The sequence below is a fragment of the Triticum dicoccoides genome, chromosome 7A (genome assembly GCF_002162155.2).
Source record: "Triticum dicoccoides isolate Atlit2015 ecotype Zavitan chromosome 7A, WEW_v2.0, whole genome shotgun sequence".
In the NCBI taxonomy this organism is placed as follows: domain Eukaryota; kingdom Viridiplantae; phylum Streptophyta; class Magnoliopsida; order Poales; family Poaceae; genus Triticum; species Triticum dicoccoides.
The window spans coordinates 156,141,404-156,163,831 of NC_041392.1; positions in this window are offsets into that span (position 1 = coordinate 156,141,404).

A 22,428-nucleotide genomic window follows, 5' to 3' on the forward strand; every position below is an offset into this window, starting at 1 on the left:
TTTGTGTGCTACCAAATGTCACAACGTAACTGGGTGATTATAAAGGTGCTCTACAGGTGTCTCCAAAGGTACTTGTTGGGTTGGCGTATTTCGAGATTAGGATTTGTCACTCCGATTGTCGGAGAGGTATCTCAGGGCCCTCTCGGTAATGCACATCACTTAAGCCTTGCAAGCATTGCAACTAATGAGTTTTTTGCAGGATGATGTATTACGGAACGAGTAAAGAGACTTGCCGGTAACTAGATTGAACTAGGTATTGAGATACCGACGATCAAATCTCGGGCAAGTAACATACCGATGACAAAGGGAACAATGTATGTTGTTATGTGGTCTGACCGATAAAGATCTTCGTAGAATATGTAGGAGCCAATATGGGCATCCAGGTCCCGCTATTGGTTATTGACCAAAGAGGTGTCTCAGTCATGTCTACATAGTTCTCGAACCCGTAGGGTCCGCACGCCTAACGTTCATTGACGATATAGTACTATGAGTTATGTATGTTGGTGACCGAATGTTGTTCGGAGTTCCGGATAAGATCACGGACATGACGAGGAACTTCGGAATGGTCTGGAGATAAATATTAATATATGGGATAATAGTGTTTGGACTCCGGAATGGTTCCGGAATTCACCGGAAGGGGTTCCGGATGTTTCCCGAAATGTTTGGGTACGAGAACACTTTATTTGGGCCAAAGGGGAAAGGCCACAAGGTTTTTGGAAAGCGCAAAAGGAAGTTTTGCGGAGTCCAGGGGCTAGACGCCAGGGTCCCTGGCATCTGGGTCCAGACGCCGGGAACCCTGGCGTCTGGCCCTGGAGTCCGAGAAGGACTCTTGCCTTTCGGGTGAAACCGGCTTTGTGGAGGCTTTTACTCCAAGTTTCGACCTCAAGGCTCAACATATAAATAGAGGGGTACGGTTAACACCCAAGACACATCAAGAAACACCAAGCTGTGTGCCAGCAACCCCGTCCCCTCTAGTTTATCCTCCGTCATAGTTTTCATAGTGCTTAGGCGAAGCCCTGCGGAGATTGTTCTTTGCCAACACCGTCACCACGCCGTCGTGCTGCCGGAACTCATCTACTACTTCGCCCCTCTTGCTGGATCGAGAAGGCGAGGACATCACTAAGCCAAACGTGTGTAGAACTCGGAGGTGTCGTGCTTTCGGTACTTGGATCGGTCGGATCGTGAAGATGTACGACTACATCAACCGCGTTGATATAACGCTTCCGTGAATGGTCTATGAGGGTACGTAGACAACACTCTCCCCTCTCGTTGCTATGCATCACCATGATCCTGCGTGTGCGTAGGATTTTTTTTGAAATTACTATGTTCCCCAATAGTGGTATCAGAGCCAGGTTTTATGCGTAGATGTCATATGCACGAGTAGAACACAAGTGAGTTGTGGGCGATATAAGTCATACTGCTTACCAGCATGTCATACTTTGGTTCGGCGGTATTGTTGGATGAAGCGACCTGGACCTACATTACGCGTACGCTTACGCGAGACTGGTTCTACCGACGTGCTTTGCACACAGGTGGCTGGCGGGTGTCAGTTTCTCCAACTTTAGTTGAACCGAGTGTGGCTACGCCCGGTCCTTGCGAAGGTTAAAATAGCACCAACTTGACGAACTATCATTGTGGTTTTGATGCGTAGATAAGATCGGTTCTTGCTAAGCCCAGTAGCAGCCACGTAAAACTTGCAACAACAAAGTAGAGGACGTCTAACTTGTTTTTGCAGGGCATGCTGTGATGTGATATGGTCAAGACATGATGCTAAATTTTATTGTATTAGATGATCATGTTTTGTAACCAAGTTATCGGCAACTGGCAGGAGCCGTATGGTTGTCACTTTATTGTATGCAATGCAATCGCCCTGTAATGCTTTACTTTATCACTAAGTGGTAGCGATAGTCGTAGAAGCATAAGATTGGCGAGACAACAACGATGCTACGATGGAGATCAAGGTGTCGTGCCGGTGACGATGGTGATCATGACGGCGCTTCGGAGATGGAGATCACAAGCACAAGATAATGATGGCCATATCATATCACTTATATTGATTGCATGTGATGTTTATCTTTTATGCATCTTATTTTGCTTTGATTGACGGTAGCATTATAAGATGATCTCTCACTAAATTTCAAGATAAAAGTGTTCTCCCTGAGTATGCAGCGTTGCCAAAGTTTGTCGTGCCCAGACACCACGTGATGATCTGAATATTCATGCCACAATTCAGAAGAATAACATTGAAATTATGCCAACTAGCATTCCACATCAAAAATTATCTTTTTATCATTTACCTACTCGAGGACGAGCAGGAATTAAGCTTGGGGATGCTAGATACGTCTCCAACGTATCTATAATTTTTGATTGCTCCATGCTATATTATCTACTGTTTTGGGCAATATTGGGCTTTATTATCCACTTTTATATTATTTTTGGGACTAACCTATTAACCGGAGGCCCAACCCAGATTTGCTGTTTTATGCCTATTTCAATGTTTTGAAGAAAAGGAATATCAGACGGAGTCGAAACGGAACAAAATCAACTGGAGAAGTTATTTTTCGAAGGAAACACACCTGATGGACTTGGACCCCATGTCAGAAGATACGGGAGATGCCCACGAGGGTGGGGGCGCGCCCACCCCCCTAGGGCGCACCCCCTGCCTCGTGGGGCCCCCGTGGCTCCCCTGACGTGCTTCTTCTGCCTATATAACTCCATATACCCTAAAACTTCCAGAAGGCAACATAGCTCGGGAGTTCCGCCGCCAGAAGCCTCTGTAGCCACCAAAAACCAATCGGGACCCTGTTCCGGCACCCTGCCGGAGGGGGGTATCCTTCTTCGGTGGCCATCTTCATCATCCCAGTGGTCTCCATGACAAGGAGGGAGTAGTTCTCCCTCGGGGCTGAGGGTATGTACCAGTAGCTATGTGTTTGATCTCTCTCTCTCTCTCGTGTTCTTGAGATGATATGATCTTGATGTATCGCGAGCTTTGCTATTATAGTTGGATCTTATGTTTCTTCCCCCCTCTACTCTCTTGTAATGAATTGAGTTTCCCCTTTGAAGTAATCTTATCGGATTGAGTCTTTAAAGATTTGAGAACACTTGATGTATGTCTTGCCGTGGATATCTGTGGTGACAATGGGATACCGCGTGCCACTTGATGTATATTAAGGTGACCAACTTGTGGGTTCATGAACCTATGCATAGGGGTTGGCACATGTTTTCGTCGTGATTCTTCGATAGAATCTTTGGGGCACTCTTTGAGCTCCTTTGTGTTGGTTGAATAGATGAATCTGAGATTGTGTGATGCATATCGTATAATCATACCCACGGATACTTGAGGTGACATTGGAGTATCTAGGTGACATTAGGGTTTTGGTTGATTTATGACTTAAGGTGTTATTCTAGTACGAACTCTAGGGCTGTTTGTGACACTTATAGGAATAGCCCAACGGATTGATTGGAAAGAATAACTTTGAGGTGGTTTCGTACCCTACCATAATCTCTTCGTTCGTTCTCTGTTATTAGTGACTTTGGAGTGACTCTTTGTTGCATGTTGAGGGATAGTTTTAAGATCCAATTATGTTAGTATTATTGAGGGAACTTACACTAGCGAATGTATGAACCCTATGCCTTATTTCCACACATTGAAGTACCGTTTACGCTCACTTTTATCATTCGTTACCTTGCTGTTTTTATATTTTCAAATTACAAAAACTATTATCTACTATCCATATACCACTTGTATCATCATATCTTCGCCGAACTAGTGCACCTATACAATTTACCATTGTATTGGGTGTGTTGGGGACACAAGAGACTCTTTGTTATTTGGTTGCAGGGTTGCTTGAGAGAGACCATCTTCATCCTATGCCTCCTACGGATTGATAAACCTTAGGTCATCCACTTGAGGGAAATTTGCTACTGTCCCACAAACCTCTGCACTTGGAGGCCCAACAACGTCTACAAGAAGAAGGTTGTGTAGTAGACATCAAGCTCTTTTCTAGCGCCGTTGCCGGGGAGGTTAGAGCTTGAAGGTATATCTTTAGATCTTGCAATCGAGTCTTTTAGTTTCTTGTTTTATCACTAGTTTAGTTTATAAAAGAAAACTACAAAAATGGAATTGAGTTTGCCTTATACGCTTCGCCTTTTTAATATCTTTCGTGAGTATGATGGAAAGGATAATTGTGCCCAAGTGCTAGAAGAAGAAATCTATAGAATGTTTGGCACTAAATATTTGAATGATGACCATGATTGCAATGTTGTTAGTATGAATTCCTTTAATATCCATAATGCTAATGATATGCAAAGCCACAAGCATGGGGAAGCTATGTTTGATGAAGATGATATTTTTTGTCCCCCAAGCTTTGATGAGCAAATTTATTATGATGAAAGCATGCCTCCTATCTATGATGATTATTGTGATGACACGTATGCTTTAAATAATAATGATAACCAGGAAACATGTCATCTTGATCTTAATTTTCAATCACATGGTAGTTATTTTGTTGAGTTTGCTCCCACTATTATTCATGAGAAGAATTTTGCTTATGTGGAGAGTAGTAAATTTTCTATGCTTGTAGATCATGAAAGAATGCTTTAAGTGCTGGTTATATTGTTGAATTCATTCATGATGCTACTGAAAATTATTATGAGGGAGGAATATATGCTTGTAGGAATTGCAATAATATCAAGTTTCCTCTCTATGTGCTTAAAGTTTTGAAGTTATGCTTGTTTTACCTTCCTATGCAAGTTGATTATTGTTCCCATAAGTTGCTTGCTCACAAAATCCCTATGCATAGGAAGTATGTTAGACTTAAATGTGCTATTCATATTCTTCATGATGCTCTCTTTATGTTTCAATTCTTATCCTTTATGTGAGCATCATTGAAATCATCATGCCTAGCTAGGGGCTTTAAACGATAGAGCTTGTTGGGAGGCAACCCAATTTTACTTTTGTTCCTTGCTTTTTGTTCATGTTTAGTAATAAATAATTCATCTAGCCTCTGTTTAGATATGTTTTTATGTGTTTAATTAGTGTTTGTGCCAAGTAGAACCTTTGGGAAGACTTGGGGAAAGTCTTGTTGATCATGCTGTCAAAAACAGAAACTTTAGCGCTCACGAGAATTGCTGCCATTTTTATTTGGGGAGTGATATTTAGTTAATTATTTTTGAATATGATTAATAGATAAATTTCTCAGGTCCAGCAATTTATTTGAGAATTTTATGAGCTCCAGAAGTATACGTTTGATCCAGATTACTACAGACTGTTCTGTTTTTGACAGATTCTGTTTTCGATGTGTTGTTTGCTTATTTTGATGAATCTATGGCTAGTAAAATAGTTTATAAACCATATAGAAGTTGGAATACAGTAGGTTTAACACCAATATAAATAAATAATGAGTTCATTACATTACCTTGAAGTGGTCTTTTGTTTTCTTATACTAACGGAGCTTACGAGTTTTCTGTTAAGTTTTGTGTTGTGAAGTTTTCAAGTTTTGGGTAAGGATTCGATGGACTATGGAATAAGGAGTGGCAAGAGGCTAAGATTGGGGATGCCTAAGGCACCCCAAGGTAATATTCAAGGACAACCAAGAGCCTAAGCTTGGGGATGCCCCGGAAGGCATCCCCTCTTTCGTCTTCGTTCATCGGTAACTTTACTTGGAGCTATATTTTTATTCGCCACATGATATGTGTTTTGCTTGGAGCATCAATTTATTTTGTTAGGATTTGCTTGATGTTATTTAGAACAATGTTTTGCATGTTTTATTTCAATAAAAGTGGCATTGATAGCCTTTACTATGCCTATGTTACAAGTATACATGTTGCTGTTTGAAAACAGAACGTTTACCGCTGTTGCAATAATTCCCTAGAAAAGTCAGAACGTGATAAAATGTTGAAACCTTTTGCATATTAAGCTCTGATAAATTTACTACAGTGGGAAGTTTCTTTCACAATTTTTTGATCTAGGCAAGTATGGATGTTGCAGCATTCTTTACAGACTATCCTGTTTAGGCAGATTGCTGTTATGTTTGCATTGTTTGCATATGTTTGCTTCTTTAATGATTCTATTTGAGGATATGACTTTTAAATATGCAGAGGCATTTAGTATGAAATGTTGAATAATAATTTTAGTGATTTGCTACAGTAGAGTATGATAAGGTTTTGGCAATGGTTTATACTAACCTATCTTACGAGTCCTTGTTGAGTTTAGTGTGGATGAAGCTTTTGAGATTTAGGGAGACCGTGATATGAGAGGAATTAAGGAGACACAAAAGCTCAAGCTTGGGGATGCCCAAGGCACCCCAAGATAATATTTCAAGAAGTCTCAAGCATCTAAGCTTGGGGATGCCCCGGTTGGCATCCCACCTTTCTTCTTCAACAACTGTCGGTTAGTATCGGTTGATCCTAAGTTTTAGCTTCTTCACATGATGTTTGCCATTCTTAGAATGTCATTTTATTTTTCTTTGCTTGCTGTTTGAATAGAGTACCAAGATCTGAAATTATTAAATGTTAGAGAGTCTTCACATAGTTGCATAATTATTCAACTACTCATTGATCTTCACTTATATCTTTCTGAGTAGTTTGTCATTTGCTCTAGTGCTTCACTTATATCTTTTAGAGCATTGTGGTAGTTTTATTTTGAAGAAATAGATGAACTCTCATGCTTCACTTATATTATTTTGAGAGTCTTAAATAGCATGGTAATTTTCTTAAAATCCTAATATGCTAGGTATACAAGATTAATAATAAAATTCTCTTATGAGTGTGTTGAATACTAAGAGAAGTTTGATACTTGATGATTGTTATGAGATATGAGGATGGTAATATTAGAGTCATGCTAGTTGGGTAGTTGTGAATTTGAGAAATACTTGTGTTAGAGTTTGTGATTCCCGTAGCATGCACGTATGGTGAACCATTATGTAACGAAGTCAGAGCATGATTTGTTTATTGATTGTCTTCCTTATGAGTGGCGGTCGAGGACGAGCGATGGTCTTTTCCTACCAATCTATCCCCCTAGGAGCATGCGCGTAGTACTTTGTTTCGATAACTAATAGATTTTTGCAATAAGTATGTGAGTTCTTTATGACTAATGTTGAGTCCATGGATTATACGCACTCTCACCCTTCCACCTTTGCTAGCCTCTCTAGTACCGCGCAACTTTCGCCGGTACCATAAACCCACCATATACCTTCCTCAAAACAACCACCATACCTACCTATTATGGCATTTCCATAGCCATTCCGAGATATATTGCCATGCAACTTTCCACCGTTCCGTTATTATGACACACTCCATCATTGCCATATTGCTTTGCATGATCATGTAGTCGACATCGTATTTGTGGCAAAACCACCGTTCATAATTCTTTCATACATGTCACTCATGCATCATCGCACATCCCGGTACACCGCCAGAGGCATTCATATAGAGTCATACTTTGTTCTAGTATCGAGTTGTAATCATTGAGTTGTAAATAAATAGAAGTGTGATGATCATCATTCAATAGAGCATTGTCCCAAATAAAAATAATAATAAAAAAGAGAAAGGCCATAAAAAAAGAAAGGCCAAATAAAAAAATAAAAAAAAATAGAAAGGCCAAAGAAAAAAAGAAGGCCCAAAAAAAGAAATAAATAAAAAGGGGTAATGCTACTATCCTTTTTCCACACTTGTGCTTCAAAGTAGCACCATGATATAGCAAGTCTCATATATTGTGCTTCAAAGTAGCACCATGTTTTTCATATAGAAAGTCTCATATGTTGTCACTTTCATATACTAGTGGGAATTTTACATTATAGAACTTGGCTTGTATATTCCAATGATGGGCTTCCTCAAATTGCCCTAGGTCTTCGTGAGCAAGCAAGTTGGATGCACACCCACTTAGTTTCTTTTGAGCTTTCATAAATTTATAGCTCTAGTGCATCTGTTGCATGGAAATCCCTACTCACTCACATGTATATCTATTGATGGGCATCTACATAGCCCGTTGATACGCCTAGTTGATGTGAGACTATCTTCTCCTTTTTGTCTTCTCCACAACCACCATTCTATTCCACCTATAGTGCTATGTCCAGGGCTCACGCTCATGTATTGCGTGAAGATTGAAAAAGTTTGAGAACATAAAAAGTATGAAACAATTGCTTGGCTTGTCATCGGGGTTGTGCATGATTTAAATATGTTGTGTGGTGAAGATGGAGCATAGCCAGACTATGACTATATGATTTTATAGGGATAACTTTCTTTGGCCATGTTATTTTGAGAAGACATAATTGCTTTGTTAGTATGCTTGAAGTATTATTATTTTCTATGTCAACATGAACTTTTGTCTTGAATCTTATGGATCTGAATATTCATGCCACAATTAAGAAGAATAACATTGAAATTATGCCAACTAGCATTCCACATCAAAAAATTATCTTTTTATCATTTACCTACTCGAGGACGAGCAGGAATTAAGCTTGGGGATGCTAGATACGTCTCCAACGTATCTATAATTTTTGATCGCTCCATGCTATATTATCTACTGTTTTGGGCAATATTGGGATTTATTACCCACTTTTATATTATTTTTGGGACTAACCTATTAACCGGAGGCCCAACCAAGATTTGCTGTTTTATGCCTATTTCAGTGTTTTGAAGAAAAGGAATATCAGACGGAGTCAAAACGGAACAAAATCAACTGGAGAAGTTATTTTTGGAAGGAAACACACCTAATGGACTTGGACCCCACATCAGAAGATACAGGAGCTGCCCACGAGGGTGGGGGGTGCGCCCCCTGTCTCGTGGGGCCCCCGTGGCTCCCTTGACATGCTTCTTCCACCTATATAACTCCATATACCCTAAAACTTCCAGAACGCAACATAGATCGGGAGTTCCGCCGCCAGAAGCCTCCGTAGCCACCAAAAACCAATCGGGACACTGTTCTCGCACCCTGCCGGAGCGGGCAATCCTTCTCCGGTGGCCATCTTCATCATCCCGGTGCTCTCCATGACGAGGAGGGAGTAGTTCTCCCTCGGGGCTAAGGGTATGTACCAGTAGCTATGTGTTTCATCTCTCTCTCTCTCTCGTGTTCTTGAGATGATATGATCTTGATGTATCGCGAGCTTTGCTATTATAGTTGGATCTTATGTTTCTTCCCCTCTCTACTCTCTTGTAATGAATTGAGTTTCCCCTTTGAAGTAATCTTATCGGATTGAGTCTTTAAAGATTTGAGAACACTTGATGTATGTCTTGCCGTTGATATCTGTGGTGACAATGGGATACCGCGTGCAACTTGATGTATGTTAAGGTGACCAACTTGCAGGTTCATGAACCTATGCATAGGGGTTGGTACACGTTTTCGTCGTGATTCTCCGGTAGAAACTTTGGGGCACTCTTTGAGGTCCTTCGTGTTGGTTGAATAGATGAATCTGAGATTGTGTGATGCATATCGTATAATCATACCCACGGATACTTGAGGTGACATTGGAGTATCTAGGTGACATTAGGGTTTTGGTTGATTTGTGTCTTAAGGTGTTATTCTAGTACGAACTCTAGGGCTGTTTGTGACACTTATAGGAATAGCCCAACGGATTGATTGGAAAGAATAACTTTGAGGTGGTTTCGTACCCTACCATAATCTCTTTGTTCGTTCTCCGCTATTAGTGACTTTGGAGTGACTCTTTGTTGCATGTTGAGGGATAGTTTTATGATCCAATTATGTTAGTATTGTTGAGGGAACTTACACTAGCGAAAGTATGAACCCTAGGCCTTATTTCCACATATTGCAATACCGTTTACGCTCACTTTTATCATTCGTTACCTTGCTGTTTTTATATTTTCAGATTACAAAAACTATTATCTACTATCCATATACCACTTGTATCATCATCTCTTCGCCGAACTAGTGCACCTATACAATTTACCATTGTATTGGGTGTGTTGGGGACACAAGAGACTCTTTGTTATTTGGTTGCAGGGTAGCTTGAGAGAGACCATCTTCATCCTACGCCTCCTACGGATTGATAAACCTTAGGTCATCCACTTGAGGGAAATTTGCTACTGTCCTACAAACCTCTGCACTTGGAGGCCCAACAATGTCTACAAGAAGAATGTTGTGTAGTAGACATCAATGATCGGGTGTGATAAGCTCTACGTCCATCTACAACGGGTGCAAGCCAGTTTTGCACATGCAGAATACTCAGGTTAAACTTGATGAGCCAAGCATATGCAGATATGGCCTCGAAACACTGAGACCGAAAGGTCGAGCGTGAATCATATAGTATATATGATCAACATAGTGATGTTCACCATTGAAAACTACTCCATTTCACGTGATGATCGGTTATGGTTTAGTTGATTTGGATCGCGTGATCACTTAGATGATTAGAGGGATGTCTATCTAAGTGGGAGTTCTTAAATAATATGATTAAATTGAACTTTAATTTATCATGAACTTAGTCCTGGTAGTATTAGCATATCTATGTTGTAGATCAATAGCTCGCGTTAAGCTCCTCTGTTTTATTTTTGATATGTTCCTAGAGAAAACTAAGTTGAAAGATGTTAGTACCAATGATGCGGATTGGATCCATGATCTGAGGATTATCCTCATTGCTGCACAAAAGAATTATGTCCTTGATGCACCGCTAGGTGACGGGCCTATTGCAGGAGCATATGCAGACGTTATGAACGTTTGGCAAAGCTCGGTATGATGACTACTTGATAGTTTACTGCAGCATACTTAGCGGCTTAGAATCGGGACATCAAAGACGTTTTGAACATCATGGACCATATGAGATGTTCCAGGAGTTGAAGTTAATATTTCAAGCAAATACTCGAGTTGAGAGATGTGAAGTCTCCAACAAGTTATATAGCTAAGAGATGGAGGAGAATAGCTCAAGCAGTGAGCATGTGCTCAGTTTGTCTGGGTACTACAACCGCTTGAATCAAGTGGGAGTTAATCCTCCAGATAAAATAGTGATTGACAGAATTCTCTAGTCACCATCACCAAGTTAGTAGAACTTCGTGATAAACTATAATATGCAAGGGGTGACGTAAACAATTCCCAAGCTCTTCGCGATGCTAAATCGGCGAAGGTAGAAATCAAGAAAAACATCAAGTGTTGATGGTTGACAAGACCGCTAGTTTCAAGAGAAACAGCAAAGGGAAGAAGGGGAACTTCAAGAAGAACGGCAAGCAAGTTGCTGCTCAAGTGAAGAAGCCCAAGTCTGTACCTAAGCCTGAGACTAAGTACTTCTACTGCAAAGGACTGGTCACTGGAAACAGAACTACCTCAAGTATTTGGCGGATAAGAAGGATGGCAAAGTGAACAAGCTATATTTGATATACATGTTATTAATGTGTACTTTACTAGTGTTTATAGAAACCCCTCGGTATTTGATACTGGTTTAGTTGCTAAGAATAGTAACTTGAAACGGGAGTTGCAGAATGAACAGAGACTAGTTAAGGGTGAAGTGGCGATGTGTATTGGAAATGGTTCCAAGATTGATATGATCATCATCGCACACTCCCTATACTTTCGGGATTAGTGTTAAACCTAAATAAATGTTATTTAGTGTTTGCGTTGAGCATGAATATGATTGGATCATGTTTATTGCTATACAGTTATTCATGTAAGTTAAAGAATAATTGTTGTTCTGTTTACATGAATAAGACCTTCTATGGTCATACACCCAATGAAAATGGTTTGTTGGATCTCGATCGTGGTGATACACATTTTCATAATATTGAAGCCAAAAGATGCAAAGTTAATAATGATAGTGCAACTTATTTGTGGCACTGCCGTTTAGGTCATATTGGTGTAAAGCGCATGAAGAAAATCCATGCTAATGGGCTTTTGGAATCACTTGATTATGAATCAGTTGATGCTTGTGAACCATGCCTCATGCGCAAGATGACTAAGACTTCATTCTCCGAGACAATGGAGCAAGCAACAGATTTGTTGGGAATCATACATACTGATGTATGTGGTCCGATGAATTTTGAGGCTCGCGGCAGGTATCATTATTTTCTGATATTCACAGATGATTTGAGCAGATATGAGTATATCTACTTGATGAAACACTAGTCTGAAACATTTGAAAAGTTCAAAGAATTTCAGATTGAAGTGGAGAATCATCGTAAAAAAATAAAAGTTTCTACGATATGATCGCAGAAGTAAAATATTTGAGTTACGAGTTTGGCCTTCAGTTAAAACAATGTCAAATAGTTTCACTACTCACGCCACCTGGAACACCATAGTGTAATGGTGTGTTCGAACGTCATAACCGTACTTTATTAGATATAGTGCGATCTATGATGTCTCTTACTGATTTACCACTATCGTTTTGGGGTTATGCATTAGAGATAACTACATTCACGTTAAATAGGGCACCATCTAAATCCGTTGAGACAACACCGTATGAACTATGGTTTGGCAAGAAACCTAAGCTGTCGTTTCTTAAAGTTTGAGGTTGCAATGCTTATGTGAAAAATTTCCAACCTGATAAGCTCAAACCCAAATCAGAGAAGTGCGTCTTCATAGGATACCCAAAAGAAAATGTTGGGTACACCTTCTATCACAGATCCGAAGGCAAGATATTCGTTGCTGAGAATGGATCCTTTCTAGAGAAGGAGTTTCTCTCGAAAGAAGTGAGTGGGAGGAAAGTAGAACTTGATGAGGTAATTGTACCTGCTCCCTTATTGGAAAGTAGTTCATCACAGAAATCTGTTCCTATGACTACTACACCAATTAGTGAGGAAGCTAATGATGATGATCATGTAGCTTCAGATCAAGTTACTACCGAACCTCGTAGGTAAACCAGAGTGAGATCCACACCAGAGTGGTACGATAATGTTGTTCTGGAGGTCATGTTACTTGACCATGACGAGCCTACGAAGTATGAGGAAGCGATGATGAGCCTAGATTCCGCGAAATGGCTTGAGGCCATGAAATCTGAGATGGGATCCATGTATGAGAACAAAGTATGGACTTTGATTGACTTGCCCAATGATCGGCGAGCCATTGAGATTAAATGACGCTGATAGTAGTGTTACTATCTACAAAGCTAGAATTGTCGCAAAAAGGTTTTCGACAAGTTCAAGGTGTTGACTAAGATGAGAGTTTCTCACTCGTATCTATGCTTAAGTCTGTCTGAATCATGTTAGCAATTGCCGCATTTTATGAAATCTGGCAAATGGATAAACAAAACTGCATTCCTTAATGGATTTATTAAAGAAGAGTTATATATGATGCAACCAGAAGGTTTTGTCAATCCTAAAGGTACTAACAAAATATGCAAGCTCCAGCGATCCATCTATGGACTGGTGCAAGCATCTCGGAGTTGGAATATGCGCTTTGATAAGTTGATCAAAGCATATAGTTTTATACAGACTTGCGGTGAAGCCTGTATTTACAAGAAAGTGAGTGGGAGCACTACAACATTTCTGATAAGTATATGTGAAAGACATATTGTTGATCGGAGATAATGTAGAATTATTCTGCAAAGCATAAAGGAATGTTTGAAAGGATTTTTTCAAAGAAAGACCTCAGTGAAGCTGCTTACATATTGAGCATCAAGATCTATAGAGATAGATCAAGACGCTTGATAAGTTTTTCAATGAGTACATACCTTGACAAGATTTTGAAGTAGTTCAAAATGGAATAGTCAAAGAAGGAGTTATTTCCTGTGTTACAAAGGTGTGAAGTTGAGTAAGACTCAAAACCCGACCACGGCAGAAGATAGAGAGAGAATGAAAGTCATTCCCTATGCCTCAGCCATAGGTTCTATAAAGTATGCCATGTTGTGTACCAGACCTATTGTATACCCTGCCCTGAGTTTGGCAAGGGAGTACAATAGTGATCTAGGAGTAGATCATTGGACATTGGTCAAAATTATCCTTAGTGGAATAAGGATATGTTTCTCAATTATGGAGGTGACAAAAGGTTCGTCGTAAAGGGTTACGTCGATGCAAGTTTTGACACTGATCCAGATGACTCTAAGTCTCAATCTGGATACATATTGAAAGTGGGAGCAATTAGCTAGAGTATCTCCATGCACAGCATTGTTGACATAGAAATTTGCAAAATACTTACGGATCTGAATGTGGCAGACCCGTTGACTAAACTTCTCTCACAAGCAAAACATGATCACACCTCAATACTCTTTGGGTGTTAATCACATAGCGATGTGAACTAGATTATTGACTCTAGTAAACCCTTTGGGTGTTGGTCACATGTCGATGTGAACTATGGGTGTTAATCACATGGTGATGTGAACTATTGATGTTAAATCACATGGCGATGTGAACTAGATTATTGACTCTAGTGCAAGTGGGAGACTGAAGGAAATATGCTCTAGAGGCAATAATAAAGTTATTATTTATTTCCTTATATCATGATAAATGTTTATTATTCATACTAGAATTGTATTAATCGGAAACATAATACATGTGTGAATACATAGAAAACAGAGTGTCACTAGTATGCCTCTACTTGACTAGCTTGTTGATCAAAGATGGTTATGTTTCCTAACCATAGACGTGAGTTGTCATTTGATTAACAGGATCACATCATTAGGAGAATGATGTGATTGACTTGACCCATTCTGTTAGCTTAGCACTTGATCGTTTAATTTGTTGCTATTGATTTCTTCATGACTTATACATGTTCCTATGACTATGAGATTATGCAACTCCCGTTTACCAGAGGAACACTTTGTGTGCCACCAAACGTCACAACGTAACTGGGTGATTATAAAGGTGCTCTACAGGTGTCTCCAAAGGTACTTGTTGGGTTGGCGTATTTCGAGATTAGGATTTGTCACTCCGATTGTCGGAGAGGTATCTCTGGGCCCACTCGATAATGCACATCACTATAAGCCTTGCAAGCATTGCAACTAATGAGTTAGTTGCGGGATGATGTATTATGGAACGAGTAAAGAGACTTGTCGGTAACGAGATTGAACTAGGTATTGAGATACCGACGATCGAATCTTGGGCAAGTAACATACCAATGACAAATGGAACAACGTATGTTGTTATGCGGTCAGACCGATAAAGATCTTCATAGAATATGTAGGAGCCAATATGGGCATCCAGGTCCCGCTATTGGTTATTGACAAGAGAGGTGTCTTGGTCATGTCTACATAGTTCTCGAACCCGTAGGGTCCGCACGCTTAACGTTCGTTGACGATATAGTACTATATGAGTTATGTATGTTGATGACTGAATGTTGTTCGGAGTCCGGGATGAGATCACGGACATGACGAGGAACTCTGGGATGGTCCGGAGATAAAGTTTGATATATGGGATAGTAGTGTTTGATCTCCGGAAGGGTTCTGGAATTCACCGGAAGGGGTTCCGGATGTTTCCCAAAATGTTTGGGCACGAGAACACTTTATCTAGGCCAAAGGGGAAAGCCCACGAGGCTTTTGGAAAGTGCAAAAGGAAGTTTTGCGGAGACTAGAGGCTAGACGCCAGGAACCCTGGCGTCTAGGGGGTAGATGCCGGGAACCCTGGCGTCTAGCCCTGGAGTACGAGAAGAACTCTTGCCTTTCGGGTGAAACCGACTTTGAGGAGGCTTTTACTCCAAGTTTCGACCCCAGGGCTCAACATATAAATAGAGGGGTAGGGCTAGCACCAAAGACACATCAAGAAACACCAAGCCGTGTGCCGGCAACCCCGTCCCCTCTAGTTTATCCTCCGTCATAGTTTTCGTAGTGCTTAGGCGAAGCCCTGCGGAGATTGTTCTTCACCTACACCGTCACCACGCCGTCGTGCTGTCGGAACTCATCTACTACTTCGCCCCTCTTGCTGGATCGAGAAGGCGAGGACGTCACTGAGCCGAACGTGTGCAGAACTCAGAGGTGCCGTGCTTTTGGTACTTGGATCGGTCAGACGTGAAGACGTATGACTACATCAACCGTGTTGATATAACGCTTCTGCGAACGGTCTACGAGGGTACGTAGACAACACTCTCCCCTCTCGTTGCTATGTATCACCATGATCTTGCGTGTGCGTAGGAATTTTTTTGAAATTACTACGTTCCCCAACAAGGAGAAGGGGGGTGGTAGCGGATTTCGGTTTGAGGCCAAGTGGCTAAAGGAGGAAGGGTGCAATTTAGTGGTGGAGGAGGCGTGGAGAAGAGTAAGAGAAGGCGGAGCTGTGGATGTGGCTGCAGCGTTGAATGGAGTGGCTCGAGATCTTTCAAGATGGAGTAAGGATGTTGTGGGTGATTCGGAGAAAAAGTTAAAGGAAGCCAAGCGGGAGCTGGAGAACTGTAGGAAGAAGGCTATTACACCTGAAAGGGTTGCGGAGGAGGTGCGGTTGCATTGCTTGGTGGATCATTTGGAGGAAGTAGTGGACATTAAGTGGAGACAACGGGCTCATGTGTGGTTGCTAAAGGAGGGAGATAGGAACACTAAGTTTTTCTTCAGATATGCCTCAGCGTGGAGGAAGGCCAATAGAATTAGGAGACTTAGAAGGGAGGATGGGGTGGTGGTGGAGGAAGGAAGGGGTTTAACTAACTATGTCATGTCTTATTTTCAGGATCTCTTCACCTCGAATGGCATTGGCCAATATGATGAGCTGCTCCGGGCGGTGCCGGTGAAAGTTACAGGTGCCATGAATGGTACCCTCATGGCTGCTTACTTGGATATGGAAATCAAATCGGCACTTGATCAGATTGGTGACCTCAAAGCACCAGGACTGGGTGGTATGCCCGCACTGGTCTTCAAAAAATACTGGTTGTTGATGGGCAAGAACATAATCGAGGAGGTGCGGCGTGTACTCGAGGGGGGTGATATGCCGGAGGGGTGGAATGATACCCATGTTGTGCTAATACCCAAGGTGAAAAACCCCTCGAGGATTAAGGATCTCCGTCCTATCAGCTTGTGTAATATTTTGTACAAAATTGTCTCAAAAGTGGTGGCCAACCGACTCAAGCTTATTCTGCCGGAGATCATCTCAGACAACCAAAGTGCATTTGTACCTGGAAGGCTGATAACGGACAATATCCTCATCGACTATGAGATTTCTCACTTCTTGATGAACAAACGGACTACGAAAGGAGAGTTTGCAGCGGTAAAGGTGGACATGAGCAAAGCCTATGACCGGGTTGAGTGGGCTTTCTTGGAAGCTATGATGTATAAGCTTGGATTCGCGCGTAACTGGGTGAAGCTGGTAATGAAGTGTGTAGTTTCAGTGCGGTACAGCATTAAGATTAATGGCGAGTTATCCCAACAGTTTGCACCATCGAGAGGGCTCTGGCAGGGCGATCCAAGTTCACCCTATCTCTTTGTGATTTGTGCCGAGGGGTTGTCGGCGTTGCTGAATGAGGCCCAGCAGAGAGGCAACTTTGAGGGCATACGGATTTTCCCAGGGGTGCCTGCTATCTCGCACTTGTTCTTCGCTGATGATTCGGTGCTGCTCATGCGTGTGCAGACGGAGGAAGCTTTGGAACTCCAACACATCCTTTAGGTTTGTGAGAGGTGCTCGGGGCAATGCGTCAACCATGAGAAGTCTGCGGTGATGTTTAGCAAAAACTGCTCCGAGCCAACTAAGTTAAATGTAAAAGGGGCGCTGGGCATACAAAGTGAAGCATACAATAAGAAATATCTGGGGCTGCCGGTGTACATTGGATGATCCAAGCGCAAGGCTTTTGCTTATCTTAAGGACCGGATTTGGAATCATATGCAGGGCTGGAATGAGAGGACCTTGTCTAGGCAAGGAAAGGAAATTCTCGTTAAAGGAGTTGCACAAGCGATTCCAACCTTTGCAATGTTAGTTTTCTACCTCACAAAATCGTTCTACGAAGAGCTCAGTTCTATGATTGCCAGATACTGGTGGAGGCACCAAGATAAAGACAACAAGATCCATTGGATTAGTTGGCAGAGGCTCACACGGTCGAAGGGAAGGGGAGGCCTGGGGTTTCGGGACATACATGACTTCAACATTGCTATGCTGGCCCGGCAGGTTCGGCGTCTGATAGAGCAACCGGAGAGTCTGTGTGCGCAGCTTATGAAGGCAAATTACTACCCAGACTGCTCTATACTGGATGTGGTACCGACCTCAAACATGTCATATGCCTGGCGTAGTATCACATACGGCATTGATCTTGTTAAGCGAGGAATGATCTGGCGGGTTGGGGACGGGCATAGCATCCACATCTGGGATGATCCATGGATCCCCCGTGCTTGGTCTAGGCGAGTCATCACTCCTCGCGGGGCAAACCTACTGACAAGAGTCGCTGAGCTCATTGACCCAACATCTGGCAACTGGGATGTGGACCTGGTTAATGAGACGTTCTGGGAAGAGGATGTCAAACTGATCCTCCAAATGCCACTAAGGGACGGAGCCGGTGACTTTCTAGCATGGCATTTCGATCCTAAAGGTGTGTTCTCAGTTAAGCAAGCGTATAAGCTGAAGCGGGCTCTGTCCGAACCTGGGCTTGCACTGGCCGATGGTAACCTGGAGGGAGGAGGGGAGGCAAAATGGAAAAGATTATGGGACATAGCGTGCCCGGGGAAGGTCAAACATTTTATGTGGCGTCTAGCGCACAACACACTGGCCACAAAGGACATTTTGTGTTGGAGGGGTATGGCGATCGAGAATCACAAATGCTTACTGTGCAATGCGAGGCATGAATCCGCTAAGCACCTGTTTGTGGAGTGCCACGAGATAAAGCAGGTATGGCGGGGCCTCGATCTTGAACCTGTGAGATTGAGACTCACGGAATGTGACAGCGCGGACATCACCTTGGATTGCCTCTGGCAAATACCTGAGAAGGATCGGATAGCTATCATCGTCATGTGGTGGCAATGGTGGTCTCAGCGCAACAAGGTTCGAGAGGGAGAGAAGCCGATGGACCACGCGCAGTTTGCCGTGAGGGCTGCATGCACGGCTGTAGAGTATGAAGGGTGTTTCTGCAAACCACCACCCCCACAAAAGAGCACGGTCCGATGGACCCCTCCACCACCGGATATTCTCAAATTCAACGTCGACGGGGCTTTTTAGGAGGATGAATTGCTGGGAGCCTGGGGCGTGGTTGTAAGGACTAATGCAGGCGAGGTGGTGGCAGCGCGGGCTGGCCGTATTGACAATGTTGTTGATGCCTTCGGTGCTGAGCTGAGAGCGGTGGAACAAGCTCTTGAACTTGTGGCGGAGTTGGGAGTGATTCGGCTGGCAGTGGAGATGGATGCCCAGATGCTTGCACAGGCTCTGAACAGACGTACTCCAGATTGCTCGCGGTAAACAACGGCGATTGAGGATATCAAGGTGCAATCCCGGCTATGGTTCTCTTCATGTTTGTTTGCTCATTGCAAACAAGAGGCCGACATGGCAGCTCACCATATGCCGCAATTAGGCATGACTCTCCCAATGGGAGAGGTTTTATTTGCGGATCATGTAATTCCAGCAAGTGTTGCTGACTCTGTTATGGGCGATCTTGCCCTGAATGTTTCGTAATAAAGCTATTTTCTTACCTTCAAAAAAAGCTATGGAAATCAAAGCAAATAGAGACCAAAGCTCTGATACCACTTGTAGGATCGAAAGTATGTCTAGAGGGGGGGGTGATTAGACTACTTGATCAAATAAAAATATAGCCTTTTCCCAATTTTAAGTCTTGGCAGATTTAAACAACTTAGCACAAGTCAAGTAATTAACCTACACATGCAATTCTAAGAGTATAGCAGCAGAATGTAAAACAATTGCATATGAAGGTAAAGGGAGGAGTTTGAGGGAGCAAATGCAATGTAGACACGGAGATTTTTGGCGTGGTTCCGATAGGTGGTGCTATCGTACATCCACGTTGATGGAGACTTCAACCCATGAAGGGTAACGGTTGCACGAGTCCACGAAGGGCTCCACCCACGAAGGTTCCACGAAGAAGCAACCTTGTCTATCCCACCATGGCCATCGCCCACGAAGGACTTGCCTCACTAGGGTAGATCTTCACGAAGTAGGCGATCTCCTTGCCCGTACAAACTCCTTGGTTCAACTCCACAATCTTGACGGACGCTCCCAAGTGACACCTAGCCAATCTAGGAGACACCACTCTCCGAAAGGTAATAGATGGTGTGTTGATGATGAACTCCTTGCTCCCCAACACTTAGCTCTCTCTCATAGGATTGGATTTGGTGGAAAGAGGGTTTGAGTGGAAAGCAACTTGGGGAAGGCTAGAGATCAAGATTTATGTGGTTGGAATGGAATATCTTGACCTCAACACAAGTGTAGGTGGTTCTCTCTCGGAAAATGTATGTTGGAAGTGTAGGCATGTTCTGATGGCTCTCTCCACAAATGAAGAGTGGGTGGAGGGGTATATATAGCCTCCACACAAAATCTAACCGTTACACACAAATCACCGAACTCGGTGGGACCAAATCATGAAACTCGGTCAAACCGATTTAGTTCAAAATGTGAATGTTAGGATTTTCGATGGGACCGACATGTCAACTCGGTGGAACCGATTCCATTAGGGTTAGGGAATAACGTAATCTCGGTGAGACCGATTACACAAACTCGGTGGGACTGATTTTGGTAATAGGCAAATAGAGAGTTGGTCAGGCAAACTCGGTGGGACCGATTCGCTCATCTCGGTTAGACCGAAACGTTACAAAGGGGAAATAGAGAGTTTGCATTGCAATCTCGGTGGGACCGATCGCTCATCTCGGTTGGACCAAAATGTTACAAAGGGAAACAGAGAGGTTGCAATCCCATCTTGGTGAGACCAAGATCCCTATCGGTGAGACCGAAATGACTAGGGTTTGTGGCAGTGGCTATGTCAAGTGAACTCGGTGGCGCCGGGTAGGAAATTTCGGTGGGGCCGAGTTTGACTTTTGGTTTGGGACATATGTGGATATGAGAAAGCAGTTGAGGGTTTTGGAGCATATCACTAAGCATTTTGAGCAAGTAACTCATTAAGCAACACCTCATCCATTTTTAATAGTATTGGCTTTTCCTATGGACTCAATGTGATCTTGGATCACTAAAAGTAAAATGTAGAGTCTTGAGCTTGAGCCAACATGTGTTCTTAGTATTTTGAGGGGTCCACTTTCTAATCCATGGCATGCCAAACATTGAGCTTTCCTGAAATATTTATCTTGAAATAGCATTAGCTCAATGGGTTATATGTTGTTAGGAATTACCAAAACCACCCAGGGATAGTTGCACTTTCAATAAGACCATTTTTGACACTATGGAAGTGTCAAAATGGTCTTATATTTTGGGACGGAGGGAGTACGTATGATAAACTTTGAGGTTCCAATAGCCCATCATGCAATAGTTTCTAAACTTAGGGTTTGGTAATTTTAGTCACTCTAACCACCATCCATGAACAAGCTAATGACACAATGCTATCCTGTAGACCCATGAAGGTGAAGTGATATCCAGTTGAGTTTGCACATCACCACTAGAGAATTACATCACACCATAATATCAAAACATTGAACTAGGTTCAACTTCACATGTCCTTAAGAACATAACAAGCTACTCACAACACATCATATGGATCGATCAATTGATACGAATATATAAATAAAAATCTTAACAAATTAATCTTTCACCAAAAAAATAATAAGCATTAACTACACAGAGTAACCAACACCATAAACTATACCAGCAAAGGATCGGTGGTAAAAGTTCATAGATCAGAATGTTAGGGTTGAGGGAGCTGATGGAGATGACCGCATGATATGTATCCAATGTATCTATAATTTTTGAACTAACTCATGTTACATTTACATAATTTCTTAATGGTTTTGGTGCACTTTTATATGTTTTTTCTAGACTAACCTATTAATCTAGTGTCAGTTCCTGTTTTCTGCATGCCTTTTGTTTTAAAAAAAATCAATATCTAGGAAGGTCAGAACATCCCGACGATTTAATATGATTTTATGGAATATATGTGATTTTTGGGTGAAGGAACCAACGCAAAATAGTGCCTGGGGGCGCACATGGATAGGTCACGCGGCCACCCCCTGGTCGTGCCATGGGCCCGTGTGGCTGCCCTGTAAGTCGGTTCGAGTTGTTCTTTCGCTGCAAGAAAGCTAATTTTCGAAGGACACCTCAAAATTTTAGTCCGATCAAAGTTATGAATCTCCAGCTATATAAGAAATGGTGAAAGGCCAAAAAACAACACCAGAAAACAGAGATATAGAGAGAAGAGGTCCAATCTCAGAGGGGCTCCTGCCCCTTCCGGAGCCATGATAGCCAAGGACCATAAGGGAGAACCTCTCCCCATCTAGGAGGAGGCCATAGGGGAGGAAGCCGGAGGGGGATCCTATCTCCCCCCCTCTCTCCCGGTGGCACTGGAGTGCCGTCGGGGGAACCATCATCGCGGCTATCGTCTTCATCAACGTCGCCGTCTTCGCTGACATCTTCATCACCTTTCGCACCTCTTTCCAAGGGTTCACTCTCCGGCAACCTACTATAATCCCCTACTTGAACATGGTG